Source organism: Cygnus olor, chromosome 18 (genome assembly GCF_009769625.2).
Source record: "Cygnus olor isolate bCygOlo1 chromosome 18, bCygOlo1.pri.v2, whole genome shotgun sequence".
Lineage (NCBI taxonomy): Eukaryota > Metazoa > Chordata > Aves > Anseriformes > Anatidae > Cygnus > Cygnus olor.
Window position 1 is genome coordinate 3,379,614 of NC_049186.1, and position 6,000 is coordinate 3,385,613.

Genomic DNA, 6,000 nt, shown 5'->3' on the forward strand with positions numbered 1-6,000 from the left:
TCTGTTTCTTTGACTTCTCCCTTAATTTAAATTGTTCCAAACCCAGATAACCCCAAGTCTCTCAAAACAGAATCTCAAAGCAAATGTTTCTCTCGCCTTTTTTTCTTTTTGGCCGTCGTTCTCGGAAGTCTCCTTTCATCTTGCTGAAGCCTGAAATTTGCTGAAAGGCCCCGTAAAGGGTAACTCCCCAGCGCTGAGCTTGTTCCTAGTGACAGAGAGCACACACTGTAACAGGAGCATGCTTTTTTCCAGCTTTAGCTTCCCACTGTGCAAATGGAAGCTCAGACTCAGCCTGGCTGCCCTCTGCTCAGCACAGAAAGACCAGCGATGGGCACAACAACCACCACCGTTACACCTTTGCTCTGCTGAAAATGGAGGTAGGGCCACCTCCTGCACTTTTACACCCATTCCTGGAGCAGTGACAGAGGGCAGGAGCCCAGCCCCTGTGAGGTTGATGGGGCACATAGGAAAGGACGGCACAGCCAGACCAGGATGTGTGGTACAGCACAGAGCACAGCACTGGAGTCAGGGGGACATGTGGTAGCAGAGCCATCAGTCACCCTGGAAAGGCAGCCTTTGCCTCCCACCCCGGTGGGTGCCACACACTGTTCTGTGCAACATTTTGTGCTCTTACTTCTTTGACCCAGAGGCACTGGTCATTGCAGACCATGTGAGCTGCCCCAGCGTGCTGACAAGCACCTGGAGATTCCTCCACTTCGTCCTGAAGGCCCAAAACCGCACCTAAGCCCACTACAAGACACAGCGGCACAGTGCACAACACGATGCCCTGGGTAGAGAGCAGCACCCCACCCTGAGCTCATTCACCCAGCCATGTGGGGACACTGCAGCGCAGCCCTCCTGGTCCTGGCCTCTGGCAGAGCCAAACGCGGCCGTATCAGTCCAGCTGCTTTCTGACTTGCTTCGTGCAGCCTCAGCTCCAGTGCCTGATAACACAGCCATGAGATAATCGGCACTCACAGCCTTCTCTGGGTCACTGGGGATGCTGCAGAGCCTGATCAAAGGGCCCCAGGGTGGGCTTCAGGTCTGGCTGCTCCCCCAGGGTACCTGCAGCAGGAGGACGGGGCTGGCCCCTGCCAGGCTGATGCTAGCTGTAAAAATAAGCCCCACACTGCGCAGATGTAGCAAAGTCTTTGAAGGGAATAACTAACTTCACTCGTAGAGGCACATATTTGACTGTATTACCTCATCTCCACTGCAAAAAATCTAGCTCGCAGCTGGTTCTTCTGATTTCTTCCCCTTGCAAAACTGCATCCAGCTCTCCCTGAAGCTGATTTCATAGCCTGTTCAACTGGCCACGTCCTTGGACATTTGCTCTATTTTAGGTGAAGAAAATGAGCCTGAAAGTTTTTATGCACCACTCAACCCCTTTTTTTCCCCTTGCTCGAAACACCTGGTAATAGCACTGCGATTTCATAAACGCTGTAGCGTAATGCTTCTTTGTAGCAGTCAGAGCAGTATTTTCTGCTCACTTAGCCTGGTTTTCTACTCCGATTAAGCTCCAATGACTCCAGCAGTTACTTTTGTTTGCAATGCTGTGCAAGTCAGCTCAAAACCTAGCCTGATATAGCAAGTTATATCATTTCCAGGCACTTGGCCCCCACATTTTTCAAAGTTATGGATAGGAATGGTATTCAGCACAGGCTTGCTGAAGAACAAAAATGGCAAAGAGAAGGGATGGAATAAACACGTTTATCATCTCAGCAGCTGATGGCTGGGTTTTCAAGTTTTCCACCAGAACAGGAAATAACATCAGGAAAGTTCAAGGTAATGAGGATACAAGTTGAACGTTCCCTAACTTTTGTCAGAAAATGGTCCAAGTTTGCTGCTTTTATGCATGCCAAGGAGTGCCCTAGGAGAAAAATACCTCTCCTTCTGGATGCCCAGCAAGGTGCTGAAGGAAAAAACACCCCTAAGGGTGTTTCAAGCACTGGTTTGAAGTGGTCCCTCGGATGAGCAGGGATTGCTCTTGCACCACAGCGCCCACCAAGAACAAACTGCTGTGGTCTCTGTCCGACACAGCCACGGCTCCATGTGCCTGGGGGGCTGTCCCAGCCTAGCGGGGGCTGCCAATGGAACCCCAAAATACCCGGGTATTGGCAGAAGAAACTTGAGGCTGGTCATATGAATTCTGCCTCCTTAACTGCAATACAAAAAATAGAGACAGTATCAATGTGGAATTCAAATCTTCTGCCAGACACAGGGTTAGGGCTCCCAGGACTTCTTGTATTCTGCAATAAAGCCATCTGTGGCCTCAGCTACGCTGTAAATTATACACCAAACCAGACCCTCTCCTGCAGAGAGGTCACAGAGGGGCAATTCTGTACCTGCACTGGGAAAAAGATGAACCCCATGCCATAGTATCAAGACATTTGTAAATAAGTCATTAACTTAGCTTAAAAAACTATATTTTTTCATCTCAAGTAACAGAGACGGAGTTCTTTTAATTTGCCTTTTGTTATTCAGTCTGCAGGGTGAGAAAGACTCACAGTTTCTAGGTTTCCTCTTACACTCCAAAAGGTGAAACAAGTTTCCTCACCTAATTTTTTTAAAAAACAGAACTCAGATTCCCCTTGAATCTAAGGGGGGAAGAGTGGGTGTTGTGGAAATCATTCAAGTTGCCAGGACTGTGATAAGGACACGGAAGCAGACGCAGCCACCCTGGCATCGCGGTCTGGAGAAGCAAAGCAGACCAGTGACTAATAACACATGCAGCAAGCACAGCCCAAAGTAATTCAGGTCAAAAGTGCTATGTTTTCCTCTTTCATTTAAAAAGCAAGACAGGAAATGTATAAAAGCTGACAGGATCATTAGGGATTTTATAAATGCTGCTTCCTGTGGTACAGAAAAAGGAAAGGGGAGAGGCACGGAGCCAAATTATGTGTTAGGGCTGAAGCATGCGACTTCAATGCAAAGCAACACGTTGCAAAACCAACAAGTCCACACCCAGAAGAATAAGGTGATGCAGGATCCGTCCTGCAGAGATTCTGGGGGCAAAGCTTGTGTAAGCCATCCCAGAGGGCCGGCAGGGCAGGGAAGGCTCCCGGCACCTGTGTGTTTGATGTGTCAGCAACCCCGGCCCCAACATGGAGCCGAGCAAGGCCCCGGGGCGGGAGGGGAGACTGGTTTTATTTTCTCCAAGGCTTTCTCTATGGAAACATAACCTCCTACCAACACCAGACTCTTTCACCAAGCCGACAAAAGTTAAATAATGCGTTTGGCAATTGCCTTCGGTGTCCACTACGCTGCTCCGAGTCACGCGCTGGGAATTTAGGGGGAGAAAGGGCTAGCGCAGGGGCAGGCTCGTGTTTGTCTTGGAGAGCTGCATGCGAGCCCAGCTCGAAGCATCCTCGGCACAGCCTGCTGCTCCTCCTGCTTCCACGCTCGGCAGCAGGCAGCAAACCCTGCACAACGATCCCTGCTTTGAAAGCCTTCTGCCTTCCCTACCCATACTGCGGCATGCATACAGATTTGTTTAAAAAGAAAGAAAGAATGACCAAGTGAGCTGGACAAAACACTTGCCACGGGACGGCGGAGCTTCACCAACGTGCTATGGGGCTGGAGGGGTTCCTGTGGGGCAGGGGTGGCCATCACCAGCCCCAGCCCAGCACAGGAGTGCCGTATTTATCAGGCAGGCACTCCCCAGCCTGTTCAATGTCATCAAGGCAAGGAACTGCTGGGCACGCCAGCTGCAAAACTTCAGCTCCAGAGGGACTTCAGCGCTGGATGCTGAGTGCCAGCACACAAGTGGTGTCTCCAGGGGCTTTAGGAGTTTTGGACTGGAGCACCTCAGTCCTACCTCAAACCCTTTGTAGGTGCAGCCAAGGGTAATTACAGCAGTAAGAGTGGGCGAGACGTGAGTAAATCAGGCTGAACCGCGGCCGATGGCCTGGGCGAGCTGTAGGGATGCTCAGCACCTCGTAGGGGCCCTCTGGACCCAGGTGTATTTGGCTGCCTGCTCGAGCAGATGGAGGTGAGATTATGCCAGAGGAGCTGCTGGCTGCGACTCTGACACAGCTTTGAAACAAATGCAGATAAATCCACCGTGCGCAGCAGAGCCGGAGCTCTCGGTGGAGTGTTTAGATTGTTCGGCAGCCAAAGCAAATACATTTGCTCTGCAGGTTATAGAAGGCTGTTCAACCAGCCGTGCAACCAACCCCTCCGAGCCAAAAGTGATCTTCTTTCTCTATACTGGAGCCTAACACCTTCAGTGACCCTGTTAAAGTTCACTGATTACCCTGAATCTCCCCAGAGGATGCACATTATAAATAAAAGGGTGAATACTTAGAGCAGCAGCACTCTCCAAATTCAGTCCAAAATTGTCCTTTTGTTTTGTTTGTTTGTTTTAAATAATTGGCTCTTTTCTACTTGTGATTGAGCTCAGTCTTGCCCAAAACAGAGGCGAGAACAGCAAGGATTCTCCCATAAGTCTCTGGCACTCAAAAAAAGCCAAACACATCCCTACAGCAGAAGGCAAGGACTAGAACAAGGAGTAGAAGCAGTCTCTAGGTTTTTTATATGGGTATTGCCCTGCACTTGCTCCCCAAGGAGCACCCCTGGGGTCTCAGCTCCCAAGGGCTGGTGACACTAACAGGGCCAGCACTGGCTCACTTTAAAGGTGGTGGCAGAAAGCCAGGGTGGGTTTTTTGGGGAAGAAACCCCTCGGGTGTTCCTTGCTCATCTGTCTGCACAAGTAATGGGTCAGCTGCAGGTGCCAGGGGCTGTGGCCCATTGCCACCCATCAACTGGATGCCACTGATGCTCTGCAGAGGTGGCAGAACACGTCCTTGAGGTGGCAGCCAAGCAAAAACATTTCCTAGGCACCAGGTGGGTTGATAATAAGGGAGACTTGGCAAAATAGTAATTACAGAGTCCCTACCTCATGAGGTCTTTAAATCTTCAGCTCACTTTGTCACTAATGAGTCATGCTTAACCTGCAGCACCAATCTCTGCCCTGATTAATCTCCACCAGCACTAAATTATTACTTTGGCTGCACTGAGCCCTAGTCCAGAGCAGCGTGCTCTGCAAACACATCCAGCTCGCAGGGAAACGGCCCTTGCTCCTTCTCTGAAGCAGCTTGCACAGAAGACACACAGCAGCTCCAGCCGATCCCCATCCAGGCTCCAAAACGGGTGCTGTGGGAGCATTGTTTGTGTGGACAAACAGCTCCGAAGCCACGTGCTGTTGCAACGCCCGCCTATCTCATCGCCATCTTCACTTCTGTCAGCAAACAAGTCCTAAAACACCACTCCGCAGCCACACAGCGTCCTGCTTGCTGCCACAACATCTTACACAGCTCCTTGCGCAACAACCAGATGATCTGGATTACTCACTGGCACACGATTTTCTCAAGATCTGTTTCTTATCGGAAATCAAAAAGGGATTTTTGTATTTGTCATGACAGCAGCCTCTAATGTTGCACCAGGTAGGCTTACGTTTATGAGGGTTAGAAAGTCTTTGGCCTTCAAACCATAAGTCACCCTTCAAGGGATAAGGAAAATCTTTCTCCTAAATAGAGGTTACTCTGCACTTGCTGATAAGAGATTTATTTTTCTTCCTGAGAAATGTCCAGCCAGTCACTGGGCACTGGGTGACCAATGGCCATGGGATCATGCACAGCCTAGCTTAGAGGCCTGGGGGAGCCAACCATCAAAACCAAACAAACAACAAAACACTTAAACACACTTTCATTTGTTCCCCTTCACTGGCAGCATAAACCCACTGCGACTGCTCCATGCCAGCACACTGTGCACCCAAATCACTTCTGTGGTTGTTTATTCACTGAGGTTATAGTCATGCCTCAAGGCCTCGGCTTTGATGTCTGAAGCTTTGTGGGCAAAAGTCTTTCTGGAAGAAAATAACGACTTCCAGCCTTCCCCGTCCGGCCCTGTGACTCGCCCAGGGTCACCCAAGCAGTGGCTGTGCCCCAGGGGGGCAGTGCCAGGAGACCCCCACCCGTCCCTCTCCCACCGCACCACCCC